The 19,979-nt window shown below is 33.8% G+C and overlaps 1 long non-coding RNA gene across 1 annotated transcript in view; it reads right to left on the reverse strand.

Annotated features, from left to right (window-relative positions):
* Positions 1-2,486: 2,486 nt before the first annotated feature.
* LOC127538672 (uncharacterized) overlaps positions 2,487-19,979 on the reverse strand; it is a 136,389-nt gene continuing 118,896 nt past the window's right edge. The window contains exon 4 of the long non-coding RNA XR_007947752.1: positions 2,487-2,716. This is a non-coding gene — a long non-coding RNA (uncharacterized LOC127538672). The remainder of the gene's footprint in view (positions 2,717-19,979) is intronic.

Below are 19,979 nucleotides of genomic sequence, written 5' to 3' on the forward strand. Positions count from 1 at the left end.
ATCTCCTTGGGATACAGGCCCAGTAGAAATACTGCTGAATCTAAAAGTATGCACAGTTGAATAGCTCTTTGAGCTTAGTTCCAAATTGCTCTCCAGAATGATTGAATCAATTCACAACTCTACCAACAATGTATTAGTGTTCCAGTTTTCCCATATCCCTTGCAACATTCATCACTATCTCTTCCTGTCATCTTAGCCAAACTGAGAGGTATATAGTGGTACCTCCAAATTGTCTTAATTTGCATTTCTCTGATCAGCAGTTATTTAGAGCACCTTTTCATATGACTAGAAATGGTTTCAATTTCTTCATTTGAAAATTGTCTGTTCATATCTTTTGACCATTTATCATTTGGAGAATGAATTGAATTCTTATAAATTTGAGTCAATTCTGTACATATTTTAGAAAAGAGATCTTTATCAGACCCCTTGAATGTAAAAAATTTTTCCTAGTTTATTGCTTCTCTTCCAATCTTATCTGCTTTGGTTTTGTTTATGCAAAACCTTTTTAATGTAATATTATCAAAATTATCCATTTTTGCATTTCATAATCTATTCCAGTTTTTCTTTGGCTACAAATTTCCTTCTTTCTCCACATCTGAGAAGGTTAAGCTATTCTTTGTTCTTCTAATTTGCTTATAATATCACTATGTCTAAATCATGAACCCATTTTGATCTTATCTTGGTATTGTTAGGTGTGAGTCAATACCTGGTTCCTTCCATACTAATTTCCAGTTTTTCCAGCAGTTTTTGTCACATAGTGAGTTCTTATTCCAGAAGCTGGGGTCTTTGGGTTTGTCAAACACTAGATTACTAGATCATTGGCTAATGTGTCTTATGAACCTAACCTGTTTTACTATTTCTTAGGCAGTATCAAATGGTTTTGACAACTGCTACTTTAGAATATAGTTTTAAGTCTGGTTTAGCTAGGCCACCTTAATTTGCATTTTTTCATTAATTTCTTTGAAATTCTTGACCTTGTGTTCTTCCAGATGAACTTTGTTATTATTTTTTTCTGGCTCTAAAATAATTTCTTGGGAGCTTGATTGGTATGGCACTAAATAAGTAGATCAATTTTGGTAGTATTGTCATTTTTATTATTTTAGTTTGGCCTACCCATTTCTAGTTGATTAGATCTGATTTTATTTGTGTGGAAAGTATTTTGTAACTATGTTCATATAGTTCATGACTTTGCCTTTACAAATTCCCAAATATTTTATATTATAGACAAATATTTTAAATGGATTTTTTCTTGGTATCTCTTGCTGCTGGGTTTGTTGGTAATATATAAAAATGCTGGTGATTTATGTGAATTTATTTTGTATTCTGCATTTTTTCTAAAGTTGTGAATTATTTCTTGTAGTTTTTTTAGTTATTCTAAATATACCATCATATAATCTGCAAAGAGTGATAATTTGGTTTCCTGATTATCTATTCTAATTCCTTTCATCTCTTTTTCTTTTTTTTCTTATTGTCAAAGCTAACATTTCTAATATAATATTGAATATTAATGGTAATAGTGGGCAAACTTGTTCCATCCTTGATCTTATCGTGAATGGTTCTAATTTATCCCCATTACAATATGATGCTTGCTGATGGCTTTAGATAGGTGCTATTGATCATTTTAAGGAAAACTCCATTTATTCCTATATTCTCTACTGTTTTTAATAGGAATGAGTGTTGGATTTAGTCAAATGCTTTTTCTGCATTTATTGAGATAATCACATGATTTTGTTAGTCTGGTTATTGATATAGTCAATTATGCTAATAGTTTTCCTAATATTGAATCAACTCTGCAGCCTTAATATAAATTCTATTTAATTGTGGTGTATTATCCTGGGGATAACTTGCTATAAACTTTTTGCTAAAATATTCTTACTTTTAAAAAACTAGTTTCTTCCCTCCTTCCCCATAACAGGTGTTTTTTCTAAATTAGAATCTACATATTTTAAACATCTCTTTTGAAAGGCCTGATATTGGAAGGCATAATGTTGGAGACTTGATATAAGGGAAAATGAAAAAAAGTGTCCAAGAGATAGAGCTATACAAGAGTGAAGCAGGCTCCCTTGGGAGATAATGGGTCTTTCTTCACCTGGGATCAATATGCAGAGGATGGATGCTAAGGATTCTTTTCTGGGTACAGGTTGAACTAGAAGACTTCTAATGTGTCTTTCTACCCTGAAAATTCTATTTTTATTATTCAGTGTTTATAAAGTGGTGGAAGTGCTGGTCTTGCAATCTGATAACATATGAATTTCTACTTCAAGCTCTGATACTTACTAATTAGGTGATCTTGGTGAAGTCATTTTATCTCTCTGAGCCTCTTCTCTTACCTGTAGAAATAATATCACCTGCCCTATGTTGTAATGATTGCAATTTGCTTCTATTTATGAAACATTTATTAAATATTTAACTATGTGCAAACCTTGGTTCAGCTTTTTCTTTTTTCTTTTTCTTTTTTTTTTTTGAGTTTTTTTAAAGGAGCCATTCCTATTCCCAAAGGGATTACATTCCATTGGAATATTATAATGAATGTTAAAAAAACTACTCTACAAATATGAGTTATTGATGCACAAAAGAAAACTAGAAGACATTTGCCCCTTGACTTCTTTAGTTATAACTTTCTTTCCTAAAACAATACCCAAAACAAGGATATCTTTGCCAAGTTGTTTTCCTTTTTCTTCTTTACCAATAGGATGAAGAAAATCAAAGTTGTCGGCTGGCAATGGAAAGATACAGAATGAAAATAGGTAGACTTCAAAATAAAAGCACAGAATGATTTCCTAAAATATACTGTTAAAAATGAAGCCAGTAATATGACTGCTATGTGGATTAATTTACTATCTCTGTAACTTGCCAAACTCCCTTCACTGTCCACTAATCCCTTTTATATGTTGCCATTCTACTTTAAAATATAAGCTTGTTGAGGCCTGGGATTATCTTCAATCAATCAACAATTTATTTACACACATTTATTAAATACCTACTATGTGCCAGTCATAGTGTTAAGGTTGGGGATACAAAAGAAGGCAAAATGTATTCTTTACCTTCAAGAAGCTTACAATCTAATCTTATTTTTTATATTTTTCCTTAGCAGAGTAAATACTTAATAAATATATTTTCATTCTTTCATTTTTTAAACATTTCTAAATTTCAGTCATGAGATTCAAGGAGGTTCTATACGATAAACAAGTATGAAAATAACAAAGTAAACCCTTGCCTTCTACCCATGTATACACATACACACACACACACACACACACGAATATAAGATATTTTGCTAGTATAATAAATGATAAATGTCTGAGTAGCAACAAAGACAAGTCTCTCAATGATTATAACACAAAAATGTATATGTGAGTTTACTCTACTTCCAGAGTGAGGAAGACAAAGAGAAGGTGGCATGTGGATAAAGCTTTCCTACCCAGCTTCCTCTTTCCCTCTCTGGGCAGTTGGGTCCAATTATAAGGCCCTTTTCTGACTTGTTCCATTCCAGCTTTCTAAGGAACATTGCGATTTCTCTTCCTTTTCTTTTAGCTTTTGAGAAAAAAAATTGGTTGGGGGTAAAGCAAACTTTATTTATTTTTCTGTCAACAGGGCTAAGCCTTTCTTCCCTTTTCCTCTTCTTGCCCCACTGGGGCTAGGAAAGATTGTCAACATAAATAAAGCAGTGTAACTTCTTCCTCCTTGGCCTACACAAACAGCAGGAACTCTTAAGAAGCCCCATTCAGCAAATCAGGGCCTTTCATAGATCCAAAGGAAGCCGGAAGATCACATCTCACTGTTTTCTCTTCAGTCTTTCTAAGATTGGATTTTCTATTAGTATACACTCTAGACAGATCCTAGCTGTTTGTAACTCTCCCAGAGTTACATCCATCAACTCTTAGCTATTTTCAATTCCCCTAGGAGCATCAGTGGCCAGCATCTCAAAAGACTGGGCTAAAATTGGGCTTTATAGGAAATCAAGATGTCCAGTTTTAAGTAATTTAATGTGACTCCAAATACAAATTGGTTATCTTGGTAATTTGGGTCCTTCATTATCTCTTTCTAATTTATCGTTTTTATCTTCTACTGTGATCCTTTATCTATTTTCTGGCATGTGCAAATCAGGCTACTCTCTGTCCCCAATAATTTTCTTGTCAATTCCATTTCCATGTCTTTTCTCTCAATTTCTTCAAGATCCAAATCAAAGAATCTATCTTTTAAAGGAGGATTTCCCTGAATATTGACTTTTCTCTTCCTCCCCCAAATTAAAATGAACTTTTCCTTTTCAAATTTTTTTCTACTTATCTTCCTGAATCTTTCCTTAGCATTAATCTCACTCTCTCTTATATTATAGTTATTTGTGTACTTTACCTTATGCTTGATTAGGCCATAAACTACTTGAGTGCAAGGCCTGTGTTTGTCTTGGTAGTCTCACAACAAGCATAAGTCTATATTAGATTTTGAATAAATGTTTTCTTTTAAATTGAAAAATAATCAGAAGTAATTGATCAACACAATGACTTCATATTTGTAACTTTTTTTTTTGCCTCTTCTTTGGGTAAAGGAAGGAGAGAGGAAAGAAGAGAATTTTGAAATGAAAATAAAATATAAATTTAAAAAGTAACTAGGAGAGGCATCAGGAATATAATATCAATTATTCATATGAAATCATTCAAAACATATTTCCATATTTGTTTTATCATGTCAAAAAGTGAGAAAATAAAGTAAGAAAACTATATTTCAATTTTCCCTCAGAGTTCATCAGTTTTTTCCTTGGTTGTAGGTAGTATTTTTTTAAATCATAAATCCTTAGGAATTTCCTTGGATAATTGTATTGATGAGGCTATCTAAGTCTTTCATAATTGATCATAATTATAATATTGCTATTACTGTGTATAATGATCTCTTGGTTCTCACTTCACATTGGTTCTTTAGATACTCTCTTGTTCTTTTGAAACTATCCCCTTTATAATTTCTTATAGCACAATAATATTCCATCACAATCCTATGCTGTAACTTGTTCAGCCATTCCCCAATTGATAGGCATTATCTAAACTTCCACTTCTTTGCCATCACAAAGGAGCTGCTATAAATATTTTTGTACATATATGTATATCTTTTTCCAGATTTAATTTTATTGTTGGATAAAAGATTCATAGTTCTTAATGACTCTAGAATGGTTGGATCAGGTCACAACTTCACTACTAGTTCATTACTGTACTGTTTCCCCTTATTCTTTCTAGCATTTGTCATTTCTGACAGGTATGGGGTGGCACCTCAGAGTTGTTTTAATTTGTATTTCTCTAATCAATAGTGATTTAGAAGATTTTTTCATGTGATATTTGATATCTTTCATATAACTTTAATATTTCATATGATAATTTGATATTGGTAATGTCTGAAGGACCTCTGGATCAGCCTGAATCCTTGGTCTTAGTGGAGGAGTGAAGGAGGCAGGAGAGTAACCAGCGAGACTGGTCAAAGATGGAGTCTGGTGTCTAAAGTCTTCTCTGTGTCTGTGACAGTGATTCTTCTTCTGTGTCTGCGGTTGAGAGAGTCCTCTGTATCTGAGACTCCCTTAAATACCTTAATAAGATTACTTCACTACAGCACACTAAGCATGCGCCAACCATTAGAAGAGCCATTACATTACCATATCACATGAAGTATATTTTTAGAGAACCATTATCTTACACTGAGTAGGTGCTTAACTATAAGCACTCTGTTGCCCTTGATTCAAGAGTTCTGGCCCTCATAGATATCTTCTGAAAATTACCTATTCACATCCTTGACAATTTATCTCTTGGAGAATTACTTTTATTTCTTTTATTTTATTTTTATTTATTTAGCTACAACTTTTTTTTTTTTTTTTTTTTTAATGTTACTTTATCGTCTATGGTATCTTTTATTCAAAAGTAGTTTCCCTGATTTTTGCTTTTAACTAAGTCTATTTTTGCTTTTGTTTTTAATAAGATTGTGATTATTCTTGACTTTTTTCAGCTGAAATAGATCCTGTTCTATCTTTTATTTTAGTTCTGCATGTATGTCTTTCTGTTTCAAGTGGGTCTCCTACAAACATTATATTGTTGAATTCTAGTTTCTAATTCATTCTGCTATCCACTTCCATTTTATGGTGAACACATCCTATTCATATTCAGTTGTGATTAGTAACTATATATTTCCTTCCAACTTATTTTCTTATCTTATCTTTTTATTCTATCTAACTTCCTTCCCATTTATCATCTCCCTATCTCCACTTTTATCTCTTTCCCCTCCTATTAACTTTTTGGGTAAGATATATTTCTATATGTGTGCAAGTATTTGAATCAATTCTGTTTTTTCTTTCTTTTTTTTTCTTTTGAGAGGCAATTGGAGTGACTTGCTCAGTATCACACAGCTAGGAAGTATTAAGTGTCTGAGGCCATATTTGAAGTCAGGTCATGAACCAATTCTGATGAGAGTAAGGTTCAAAAATTGCCTACTGTTCCCTCTATTCCTCTATTTTTCTCTTGCTTGCAAAGTCTCTTTTATGTGAGATAATTTCCCCATTGTACATCATCCCTCTCCCTTCTTTTAATGCATCCTTCTTTCTTACCTCTCTTTTTTTGAGATTATCCCAATATATTTGACTCACACCTGTACCCTCTATGTAAGCTGTTTCTATGGTAAAGTTCTCAGGAATTCACATATTATCTTCCCAAATAGAAATATAAGCATTTTAACTTTATTACTAAATATTACTAAATAATATGATTTTTATGATTTTTCTTTCTTATTTATACTTCTCCTGAGTCTTATGTCTGAATGTCAGATTTTTATATAGAGTTCTAGTCTTTTCTTCAGAAATGCTTGAAAATTCTTGATTCCATTAAATGTTTATTTCTTTTATCCTGGAGGATTGTACTTAACTTTATTGGGTAGATGATTATTGATTGTTATCATCCAGCTCCATATTTCAAGCTTTCCATTCCTTTTATATGAAAATATTGTGTCATACTGACATGCCAGAATATCTGAATTCTTTCTTTTTGACTGCTTGAAATGTTTTCTCTTTCACCTGGGAGCTCTACTGTTCATCTCTCTCTCTCTTTTTTAACTTCTCTAATAATTCTTCTTAGCTTATGTTCAATTAGCACTTTTCTTTGAGATTTTGGTTGTACCTGTTATTACATCTTCTTTTGAATTTGTGTCTTGGTTTTTCTTGCTACCATGGTAGCTTTTATGGTCAATTTTGTTGTTATTGTTCACTCATTTTCTCAGCCTATTTCTTGACTCTGATCAAAGTTCAGCTCTACTCACTTGGGGCTGGAGAAGCACTATCCTGAGTTCAGGCTTTTTTCATGTTACTGTTTTCAAAGGTAATTTAGGGGGGCTCTGAAAGATGTTGAGATTTTCAGGGTGACATAATCTAGGGAGAGGTATGACCACTGTTTTTCTGATCTGTAATCTGGGTTTGGAATGGCCCCTGCTTTTCCTATAGCACAAGTGCTAGAGCTCTTCTCTACCTTGGCACTGTGACTATAATCTTTGCTCACTTGTGATCAACTGCAAAGTATTTTCTCTGCCCTGTAACTGTGATCCAGAACTGCAGATGGACAATATACTTTCCAATCAGCACATTTACTGCTAGCAAAGCATTCCCTGTATTCTCTTTCTGATCAGTTGTCTTACCAACTCTGACTAAGAATTCCTGAAGCTGCTGCTGTTATTGCTGCTGCTATGGTAGCCTGCAAGACTCTGCTTGATGCTACTACCTTACTCCTGGCAGGGCCCCCAGGTTCTCAAGAGGCTTCTGGAATCCCATATTGTTGTTAAGAAACAGCTGATCTCATAAGATTTCTTAGATTGGAAAAATGTATAGCCTTGACTTTTTATTGGCTTTGCTGCTCCAAAATTGGATTTGAGATATTATTTTAAAGTTCTTTAAAAGGGATTATTGGGAGAGATTGGATAGGTTGCTGCGTTAAATCCACCTTTTTTGGTTTCAATTTGTTGTATTCTTGAACTCTGTTGATAGGGAACTTGCCTTACTGTTTAAAGATAAAATATCTCATAAATAAGACTAATGTAATTGCTTGAGAAGTTAGGTACCATTGATTGGAAAATGATAAACTTTGGTTCATGAATCTAATCAACATTATGAAGGTTAATAGAAAGAGTTCAGAAACACAAATTAAGTCTGATCTAACCAACTGGAAAAATATTAAATGCTCTTGGATTGGGTGAGCAAATATAATAAAGATGACAATACTACTTAAATTAATCTATTTATTTAGCACTATACCAATCAGACTCCCAAAAAACTACTTTGATGAACTAGAAAACAACAAAGTTCATATGGAAAAACAAAAGGTCAAGAATTTCAAGGGAATTAATGAAAAAAAAAATCAAATGAAAGTGGCCTAGCTGTACCAGATCTAAAATTATATTATAAAGCAGCAGTTACTAAAAACATCTGGTATTGGCTAAGAAATAGACTAGTTGATCAATGGAATAGGTTAGGTTCAAAGGACAAAACAGCCAATAACTTTAATAATATAGTGTTTGACAAACCCAAAGACCCCAGTTTCTGGGATAAGAATGCACTATTTGACAAAAATTGCTGGGAAAATTGGAAATTAGTATGGCAGAAACTAGGCATTGACCCACACTTAACACCGTACACCAAGATAAGGTCAAAATGGGTTCATGACCTAGGCATAAAGAATGAGATTATAAATAAATTGGAAGAGCATAGGATAGTTTACCTCTCAGACCTGTGGAAGAGGGAGGAATTTATGACCAAAGAAGAACTAGAGATCACTATTGACCACAAAATAGAAAATTTTGATTATATCAAATTGAAAAGTTTTTGTACAAACAAAACAAATGCAGACAAGATTAGAAGGGAAACAATAAACTGGGAAAACATTTTTACAATCAAAGGTTCTGATAAAGGCCTCATTTCTAAAATATATAGAGAATTGACTCTAATTTATAAGAAATCAAACCATTCTCCAATTGATAAATAGTCAAAGGATATGAACAGACAATTCTCAGACGAAGAAATTGAAACTGTTTATAGACATATGAAAATATGCTCAAAATCATTATTAATCAGAGAAATGCAAATTAAGACAACTCTGAGATACCACTACACACCTGTCAGATTGGCTAGAGTGACAGGGAAAAATAATGTGGAATGTTGGAGGGGATGTGGGAAAACAGGGACACTGATACATTGTTGGTGGAATTGTGAACACATCCAGCCATTCTGGAGAGCAATTTGGAACTATGCTCAAAAAGTTATCAAACTGTGCATACCCTTTGATCCAGCAGTGTCTCTACTGGGCTTATACCCCAAAGAGATACTAAAGAAGGGAAAGGGACCTGTATGTGCCAAAATGTTTGTGGCAGTCCTGTTTGTAGTGGCTAGAAGCTGGAAAATGAATGGATGCCCATCAATTGGAGAATGGTTGAGTAAATTGTGGTATATGAACGTTATGGAATATAATTGTTCTGTAAGGAATGACCAGCAGGATGAATACAGAGAGGACTGGCAAGACTTACATGAACTGATGCTAAGTGAAATGAGCAGAACCAGGAGATCATTATATACCTCAACAATGATACTATTTGAGGATGTATTCTAATGGAAGTGGATCTCTTCGATAAAGAGAGCTAATTCCGTTTCAATTGATCATGGATGGGCAGAAGCAACTACACCCAAAGAATTCTGGGAGATGCATATAAACTGCTTGCATTTTTGTTTTTCTTCCCGGATTATTTATACCTTCTGAATTCAATTCTCCCTGTGCAACAAGAAAACTGTTCCATTCTGCACACATGTATTGTATCCAGGATATACTGTAACCTGTTCAACATGTAAAGGATTGCTTGCCATCTGGGGGAGGGGGTGGAGAGAGGGAGGGGAAAAAATAGGAACAGAAGTGAATGCAAGGGATAATGCTGTAAAAAATTACCCTGGCATGAGTTCTATCAATAAAAAGTTATTTATTTATTTTTTTTTTAAAAAGGAAGAGTTCAGAAATTGTGAATAATTTTATAGCAGTTTAGTATATTTGTGTCTTTCAGAGTGCTTGTATAAAAATAAAAAGAACCCTTCCCCAAAAGATTGGTTGCTTTGCTTTAGTGGTAAATAGGTCAAATAGGGCACTAGCTTTTCTAGATTATGACCTACTAGGTCAGATAACAGATAACCTGTTATCTATGAACTTAATTTTTTTTTGATAATGATAATAATAATAGTTAACATTTATATATGTTATATATATGCAAGGCACTGTGCTAAGCACTTTCCAACAACTCTAGAAGATAGTTGCTATTAATATCTCCTTTTTACAGTTGAGAAAATTGAGGCAAATAAAGTTTTAATGGCGTGCCCAAAGTATTAGGTGTTTGGGGGTGAATTTGAACTCATATGTCCTTTTGATTCCAGGCCAAATGCTCTATCTACTGTGTCACTTAGATTCTAATATTATTGGTTTCCTTTGTTCACATGTTTATTTTATTTTATGTATTTTAAAAACATTATTCTGAGAAGAATGAGTTTCACCAGGCTACTAAAAGGCTCCATGACACAAAATGTTTAAGAACCTACATTATCATGGAGTAGGCATAAGAACTTAATGAACACTCAAACATATTGTCAAAATTAATTGTAGAACTCCCAAAGTAAGTATATTGTACAAAAGTGGTAAATCTAACTCTTTATTGAACATCTTCCTCATCAGTATTCATCATGGTGGGTGTATCACCTAGTAGAAGAGTAAGGTCACCTAGTCCTTTGATGACACAGTTCTAAAATCAGATAGTTAATGATGACACTATGTAGATTGGGGAGCCTTGGAAAAAAGCAACAATCTGATTGAAAAGGCAAGCCTTTGTAGTTATATTTCTGCAAAAACAAATTCTCTTCAGAAGGAAGTTTAAGAGAATAGATTACCCAAATTGGTTTTGTTCAGTGCCAAGGCACTGTTCCATTCATGTCTGAATAATTCATGTGTAGGTAATGATTTTTTGGTATGATTTCTACTATTATTATTTCTTAGGAAGACTACTAGTGGTATTTTGTGCTTCCAGAACGCTTAAGGTTTTCACTGAATAAGGTCTACCAAAGCATAGCGGCTTTGAGTCACATTAGACTTCAAAGGGAGTAAATACAATCCTATTATTTTCATTGTCTCTTAACCATTCTGTCAATATAATTTATATGAGATTATAATTATATGCTAAGAGGTGTCACATTATAAAAGGTCAAAGAGTTGCCCTTTAAATCAGGAAGACTTGAGTTTAAGTCCTGTTTAGGACATATAATAGTTATGCAATTTTAAGCTATAATTCAATCTTCAAGGTGCCAAGAACATTCCCATCTGCATTAGTGGAAGAGTTTCCTCACTGGGAACTAATTACACCAACAAAGTCAGGGTCATATCCAGGTATATTTATAATTATACATTTATGTATTTGTAACTTTACCTAAACTTTTATTTATATATTTGCCCATTAATGTTTTTATCTTTATATCATCTCTGTCCATGTCTAAATCTATATCATTCATTTCCTATTTAAAGCTCTATGTCTACAGCTACAGTAATATACTTATATCATCTATATATTTCCTATACCTAATCTAAATATCTATTATCTCTAGGAATCTATATCTATACCTCTAGCTCTGTACCTATATATCTGAAAGGAGATAACATTTGTGAAATGCTTAGCATAGTGCTAAGGATCTGTGAAGAAAATAATTGGCAATCTCTGAAGAACTATGTAAATATTAGTTATTATGCATTAAGACCCCAATGTTGACTGAACAAGTAACTTAAGAATTCTCATTTATGATAGTGATTTCAAACCTGTGATCTTGAATCCAGTGATGATCTACATAAATTCTACAATTAGTCTGTGAACTAGTCTCAGTAACTTTTATCTGAAGCAGTCTCTAACTTATACAAAATCAACTTATCCTTATGTCCACTTTCATCACTATTATTAAACTATTGCTATTAAAACATTTCCTGCATCGTAGCTATGAGAATATTAGCTTATGACCAGCCCCTACTCTCATGGCCAGATCTGCACAGGCCACTGCTGTTGTCTAGCTACTGTTTACTTTAATGATGAAGTCTTGCCATCAACTTCCTATGGAACTTTCCCAATTCTCTGAACTTCCACCTACCACCTACCCTTACTCATCCATTTCAACATATGAGAAGGTTTAGGGATCAAGTTGGAAGAAACTCTCAGAGCTTTTTGGGGTTTTGGGTTTGGATTTGTAGTTATTATTTTCATTCTCATCAACACCTCTCTCCTGCTATTGCAATAGCATCTTAATTGGTATACTATTTCAAGTTTCTCCCCTCTCTAATCTATCTTTCACATTAAAATAATTTCCCTGAAGTACAGGTCCAATTGCCTCTAGAAATAGATATGACCTCTTGCCTTTCGTTTTTAAAGTCCTTTACAACCCAGACCCAACCTATCTTTGCAACTTTAATCATCCCCTTTTCTATATTTAATATATCCTGCAGAGGTTCAGTCAAACCAATCTTCTCGGTGAGCTATCTCACCCTACCCTGCACCCACCCGCATCCCCAGACATACTACTTTGCACTGGCTAAGCCCATCACTAAGCTCCACCTCAAATGACACCTATGTGAAACCTTTCCTTAGCCTTCTTGCTACTAGTACATCCCTCCCCTCCAAAGAATTACTTTGTATTAAATTTGTAGACATTTGTTTTTTGTATTTTGCATTTTTTTGCTCTTGAAATTTCCATTATTTGTAGTTTTCAAACTTTTATAAAGTTTTATAAAATTTTGAATTCCAAATTTTTTTCTTCCTTCCTCCTTCCTCCTCGCCAATACAATAAACAATCTGATATATATTATGTATATATAACCATGTTAAACACATTTACAAATTAGTCATGTTATAAAAGAAGAATCAGGTCAAAAAGGAAAAAAAACACAAGAAAGAAAAAACAAAAAAGTGAAAATGGCATGTTCAATCTGCATTCAAACTCCATAGTTCTTTCTCTGTATATGGATAGCATTTTTTATCATGAGTCTTTGGGATTATCTTGTATTATTGTATTGCTGAGAAGATATAAGTCTATCATGATTTCTTGTAGAACAAATGTTTTTCCATTACATTCATATACTACAACTTGTTTGGCCATTTCCCAAATAATGGACATTTTCTTAGTTTCTAATTCTTTGCCACAACAAAAAGATCTGCTAAATATATTTTTGTGCATGTGAGTCCTTTCCCCATTTTTGTAGATATTTCACATATATTTATGTTAATGTATCTTGTTTAGTGTAATATAACCTCTTTGAGACAAAAGAGCATTTTATCTTTATTTTTGTATACACAATGCCTAACAAATGATAATTATTTAATAAATTCTTCTTTATTGATTGATTATGTGCCAAATTTTTCTGTTTAGCTTTTTTTGTTAGCTGAATATTATAGCATTCTTTTATAGGAAAATGTCCTTTGAAATTCAAACAGACTTATAAATGGCCTTTGGAAACAAAGTCAGAAAATGCTTATAACATAAATAATGGTTACAGTTTTATATATGACATGAAATAGTAAATTATTCACAATATCTTTTCAAGCCACGTTCATATATATGCACATACATACATACAAACATGCATGTACACACACTTATCATCTCTCACCTGGCCAATTGCAGTAGCAACCTCTTAATTTGTCTTTCTACCTCTAAACTTTTCCTCCAGTTCATTTTACATACAGTTGTGTATGTGTGTGTATGATTTTTGTTTTAAATCAATAAAGACATAGAAAATGTACTGGGCTATGCAGAGCTATGATTTCCAAAGTAAGAGTCTTGGACTCATCCCAAATGAAGGTGATCAATCAGTGAGAGTTTGGGAAGATGGGCTGCATCCTACCCTCCCCAGAGAAATGATGGGTCTACTCAACAGCACAAACAACCAACACAATCAGTCTTCAATTTCTCTCAATTTTCCCTCCCTCTGCTGTATGTGTATCAAACCTTTTCTTCTGAGTTTAGGATTAGGACCTCATAATAGTTATAACCTTACTACTTCATGGGTACCAATAGCAAGAAATGTCCAGGTATCTTTTACAAATCTCCTTTTCCTCTTTCCCCAAGTCCAGCATACTCATTGCCTAATGCCCAAATAACCTTGTGCTTTCAAAAAGCATCCTTGAACTGTTACAGTCTGTAGTTGTCACAGAGCTGTAACCAAAAGCAAAAGCTCTGTCTTCTTTGTTCTCTCTGCATTTCTCATAACAACTAGCCTAGAGCCATAACAACAATAATAACAATTACAATTATAATAGCCTAGAGCCATAATAATAATAATAATAATAATAATAGCATTTATATAGTGCTTTGAGATGTTTTATATATATTAACTTATTTTATCTTCAAAACAATGCTGTGGAGAATTTGTTATTTATTCTAATTATATATTTAGGAATTCTCCTCCCCCTTTTTTACTACTCACACAACTTCTACCTGAGTCTAAGTCCTTATCATCTTTCACCTGGCCAATTGCAGTAGCAGCCTCCTAATTGGTCTTTCTACCTCTAAGCCTCTCCTCCAATTTATTTTACATACAATTGTCAAAAATGTAGATTGCCTAACACACAAGTCTTACCATTTCCAGTGGTTTCCTATTGGCTCAGGAATAAAATATTATTTCTTCTTTATCAAATCTTTTTATTGTTATGTTGTGTGTTTCATAATGTATGTAATTAATAATAAAAGTGGTATAGAAACAGTGAGAGTAAGTGAAAGTGAATGAAAGAGTGAGGGGAAATGAAGAGATACTAAAAGGGAAAGAGGGAAAAATAGAGAAAAGGAGAAAGAGAGAGAGAGAGAGAGAGAGAGAGAGAGAGAGAAAGAGAGAAATAGAGAAAGAGAAAATAGAGATAAATAAGGAAAGAGGGAGGAAGAGATCAAGGAAGACAAAAACAGAAAGAAGAAAGGGAAAGGGAAGAAAGAGAGGCAAAGTGAAAGAGAGAGATTCAGAGACAGAAAGATAGAAAGAGAAACACAGAGAAAGAGAGAGACAGAAAGCAAGAGAGAGATAGAGACAGAGAGACAGAGAGACAGAGTCAGAGACAATGATGGAGACAGAAATAGAGAGACAGACAGAGAGACAGAGAGAGACAGAGACACACACACACACACACACACAGAAAAAATAGACCAGGAAAAAGAATGTGCTAATTATTTTTTCCTTGTATAATGATCTCTAAGCATCCTTTGCACTCTTAAATTCTGTCATATTCTACTTCTGCACTCATATTATTAAACTATTATTTAAACTGAACTATTATAAGCACTATCCATTTGGTACTTATACATTACTTGGATTATTATTTAGCTTTTCTTGATAAACATCTTGCAAAGTAGTTTATAAATGTTGAAGAAATCATTTTTTCTTTGTATCTCCTACAGCAATTAGCCTGGCATTTTATGTATATTAGATGCTCAAAAATATGAGATTAATAATCATGCTATCTTTTTAGAGTCTTCATTATTCTCTCTACCTAGTTTCAATCAATGAGAATGTTAAAAATTAAACATAAACAGCCATGTGTAGTCTTGTAGTGTAGTCTTAATAAGCAGATGCTACTTTAATCAATCAGAGCTGCCAGTTTACTAAGGTATATGTAAACAAATTGTTGGAACAAATTCAAGATGAAATGATAATTTTGGGCTATCCAAACTGTCATCCCTCGTACCATTTTTCATGCTTTTGATGATTCATCATATGAATGAATGAATCAAAAAAAACATCACATGATTACTATGTACAAAGCATAGTATTATGTTCTGAGAATGAAAAAGAGAAAAGGAAGACAGCCTCTGATCCCAAATAGATCATAATTTAATGGGGGAGACAACATATATCAATTGTAGTTGCAAATAGTACAGAAAAGTCCCATAGTCCTTAGGGTTCAGTGTTCAGCAAACAGAAATGAAAAACCCTTAATGCTATTTCTACTGATAAAAATATTTTTAATTTCTGGTACTGAATCATTTGATGGTACCAAGGACTTTAGTAACCAAATTTTTCTTTTCTGGATAGCTGTGACTAGTTCCTAAAGGAGCAGTTTCCAGGTAGCATCTCTACCAGGATTTTTGCCCAGGACAATGGCTATGAGGGCTGCACAATAAGTGGACCTAGTCATCTGAATGGCATTGCTCTTCCCAAAGCTATTTGGTTCAAGATCCTGGATTATGTCCCTTGGGGTCAGAAAGGAGATAGAAATTGATATGCTGGTGGTGGTTTGATGACTTGATACATATCATCTTCCATCTTTCTTTCAGGGTGCCTTTTTACTCCAGCTAGATTAGTTTGCTTACAATGATTTTTGTATTGCATATTATTGTCATTTGTAGTTGTATTATATTCCACTTTTGTAGATTTGGAGCTCAAGGAGGACAAGAACAATTTCTTGTTTTGGAAACATGAGTTTTTTCTTTGCAGGCAAGTGTGTTCATGATATCCACCAGCTGTACTATTTCCCAGACAGCATGAGTCTTGAAGTTTTACTTATTGGAGTTGACCAAGATAATTAAAATGTTTTTTGACATATTACTTCTGACTTCTTGGAAGCTTTTCCTCCAATCCTGAAGAAACATCCTTCTTCCAATCTCAGCAAAGTCAATGAGTATGGCTTCTCTTTTTTCAAGGAAGGAGATAGTTTTGAAACAAAGAAGAGGATATCCTACCCCATAAATTATCAGAAAGTTATCTCCTCAATTCAATCAACCAGAATGTAATAAGATTGATGATCTTATTTGGAAGGTGAAAAAGTGAGACAAATACTGGAGTTTCCAGGGTTTTATAGTTTGATAACAAGAAGTGAGCCAATGAGATTTTTATGAGAGGTATCCTGCAAATTATACTTGGTTCCTCATTTCTGGAAGGATGCTCTGACATCTGGTTATATCCTAAATACACTTTGCAATTATTGCAGGCCTTAGTATAGACCTTGGTACATAGATGCTGCCCAATAAATGTTGAATACATTTGTTATAGTTAATCATGTAACAGTACCTAATAGTGACTATATTCAAAGTGGTTCTTTTCCTTAAAAGATATCCTCTTATCTTCAGGGGATAATGATATGAGACAATATGAGAGAAAAGAGTCAGAATAAGATTATGTCCTATAATATAAATAAAATACAGGAAAAGAGATTTCTTAAAGAAGATTTTTAAAAGGAATAGGAAGTATGCTTAGAAAAAGGAAGAAAGAACCAATTATTGGTTATAAAAAATGTAATTTAAAAAATCATCCTGCATATTTATATGACTGACTTGATGAGTTCATAGGATCATACATACAGTTATAGATCATAAGTTTAGTGTAAAAGGTTCCAACCCTCGAGTCTGATAGTTGGATAGCACCACAGTGCACAGTGTTGAGCCTGGAATCAGGAAGACTTCTAGAATTCAAATCTAGCCTCAGACATTTACTGGCTGTGTTACTCTGGGCAAATCACTTTATTCTGTTTGCTTCAGTTTCCTCATCTGTAAAATGAGCTGGAAAAGGAATGGCAACCTACTCTAGTATCTGCCAATAAACCCTCCAAAGAACTTAAAAATGACTGAACTGAATGAGTGAACTGTTCATTTTTGAACTGATGATTGATTTGCCCAGGGTTACATAGCTGATAGTATCTTGGGCAGAATTTGAATCCACGTTTTCCTGATTCTAAATCCAGTATTCTATCCACTGACTAAATTTGAATAAACCCCTTGAGTTGAATTCAACTTGAATCTACCTGATTTAATTCCTAAAATGTAGTAGCCAGCAGTCAGTTCTGTTTGTTAGTTATCTCTTTGGTTGATAATTCCTGATTTATCTTTATATAATCTTGTTTATCCACAGTTGTTTGCATGCTGTTTCTACTATTAGACTCTGAACTCGCTGAGATAAGGGAAAACTTTTTCCCTGAGATATATATTAGTGTCTTCTGTCTGTGGTTCAAGGTATTTTACACCCTTTGCAAACCTCCCTGTTATATTATTGGAAGGGAGTCTCTGGGGGAATAGGTAGGGATTGGGGGGAGGGGGAAAAGGTGACTTTACTATTGACACATGTATACTCATAGTTTTTTCTTTCTTTCTTTATATACTCAGGGCTTACCCCACTGTCTGGCACATAGTAGTTATTTAATAAATACTTGTTGAATGGTTAACATGGAAATATGCTTTGTATGACTTCACATGCATAATAAATATCATATTACTTATCCTTTCAATGGGTAGGGGAAGGATTTGAGGAAAGAAGAGAATTTGGAATGCAAAATTTTAAAAAAGTGGACTATAAAAAGATAAATAAAATCGACTTCTATAAAATTTCTAAAAAATTACTTGTTAATTGACTGAGATAAGTTGTACATAATGAGAAATTGCCAGCATACTTAATTTAAGTCTAAGTTAGAAAACTAGACTTGGCTTTTTCTTTCTTTTCCCTTTTCAGCACCAAAACAACTAAAGTATGTTCTGAGAGTTTTCCTTCCCATGCTTAGCATTCTAACTCTACAGTACTTTGCACTGACAGACCAGAATACCTATGTGCTTGGGGGAGGACTAAGGTCATATAAAGTAAGGCAAGAATGAAAACTCTATTTCCTAATCAAAGAAACATTTTTTCCTGATATAGTAGTATCTTCTGTCTATGGCTCAAAGTGTTTCAACCCTTTGCAGACCTCCCTGTTATATTATTGGAATGGAATTTCTGGGGGAATAGGTAAGGGTGGGGGGGAGGGGAAAAGGGTAACTTTACTATTGACACATGTACACTCATAGCATCATAGATTTAGAGTTGGATCTTAAGATTGGGCCTAATTATTCATTGGACAGGGAACCTATTATTGTAGTGTGAGCATTTGTTTCTCAGAAATTGGCAAATTCCACAAACCAAGACTTGATTTATTGTTTTGTTTATTGTCTAGGTTGAAGAAAGTTATGGAGAAGATGCTAATAATGTATATTAAACTTAAAAGTATGCTGTACATACCTTCTAATTTTTTTTTGTGAGACAGTCAAACATTTACCAATATGCCCCTGCTTATATATGTATTAAGTGGCAAAACTATAATCACTAGTAAGAAAGTATAGAGGATTAAAATCAGACCTTTTCAAGACCAGTCTAAAGATTTGCAGGGGGCTTTATTTTCCTCTTTTCCTTCAATTACAGATTTCATAATGGCAATGACCTTCTATTAAGAGACCTCAGGAACATTTCCTTCTCTCAGACGGAAATGCTCAACATACCCAAAAGTAATATTTGGGCATTCAAAAATGCTTGAGAAAATACTTGAGAGAACTAAGTAGTCTATCCATATCAACAACCACCTCTCCATGAAAGTCTTGGTCAAATGGCCCCAAAGCTACTGCTGGGACTCTATACCAAAGTAATTGCCCATTTATCAGCAGCATGCAGGCCTTTTCATTTAGCCATGGTGAGATGTATAACTGAGCCTAGAAGGAAAACACAAGGGGAAAAAAAAGACAAATCTGGTCCCCATCTAGCCCCCAGCTCACCCTCCCCCTTTTATCTGTAATGCTGGAGAAACTGAGCAAGATAGAGATTAGAGAGTATTTAATAATTTATTAAATGGAGAGATATACTGGAGCCATTGGATCCATGTCTTGATCCCAGGGCTGAACGAGACTATCATCTCCAAGAATCCAGCAATCAAGAGTTCTCAATGACATATATACACATGGCTCAGACGCTGGGGATAGACTAAGGCAGGGGCGGAGTCAGGGTTCTGAGAGTGGGAATGGTATTCTGACAGGGTGGGGTGAGCCTCTGGAGAGGGGGATGACATCATCAGGGGGAGGCACCCCAGTCATGGGAGAGGCATCTTGATAAGATGATATCTGACATTCCAGTAGTTTGGGATGGGGAGAGGCATTTTGATATTCTAAAACATAAGATCTTTTATCTTTATCAAGT

The sequence above is a fragment of the Antechinus flavipes genome, chromosome 1 (assembly GCF_016432865.1).
Source record: "Antechinus flavipes isolate AdamAnt ecotype Samford, QLD, Australia chromosome 1, AdamAnt_v2, whole genome shotgun sequence".
In the NCBI taxonomy this organism is placed as follows: Eukaryota; Metazoa; Chordata; class Mammalia; order Dasyuromorphia; family Dasyuridae; genus Antechinus; species Antechinus flavipes.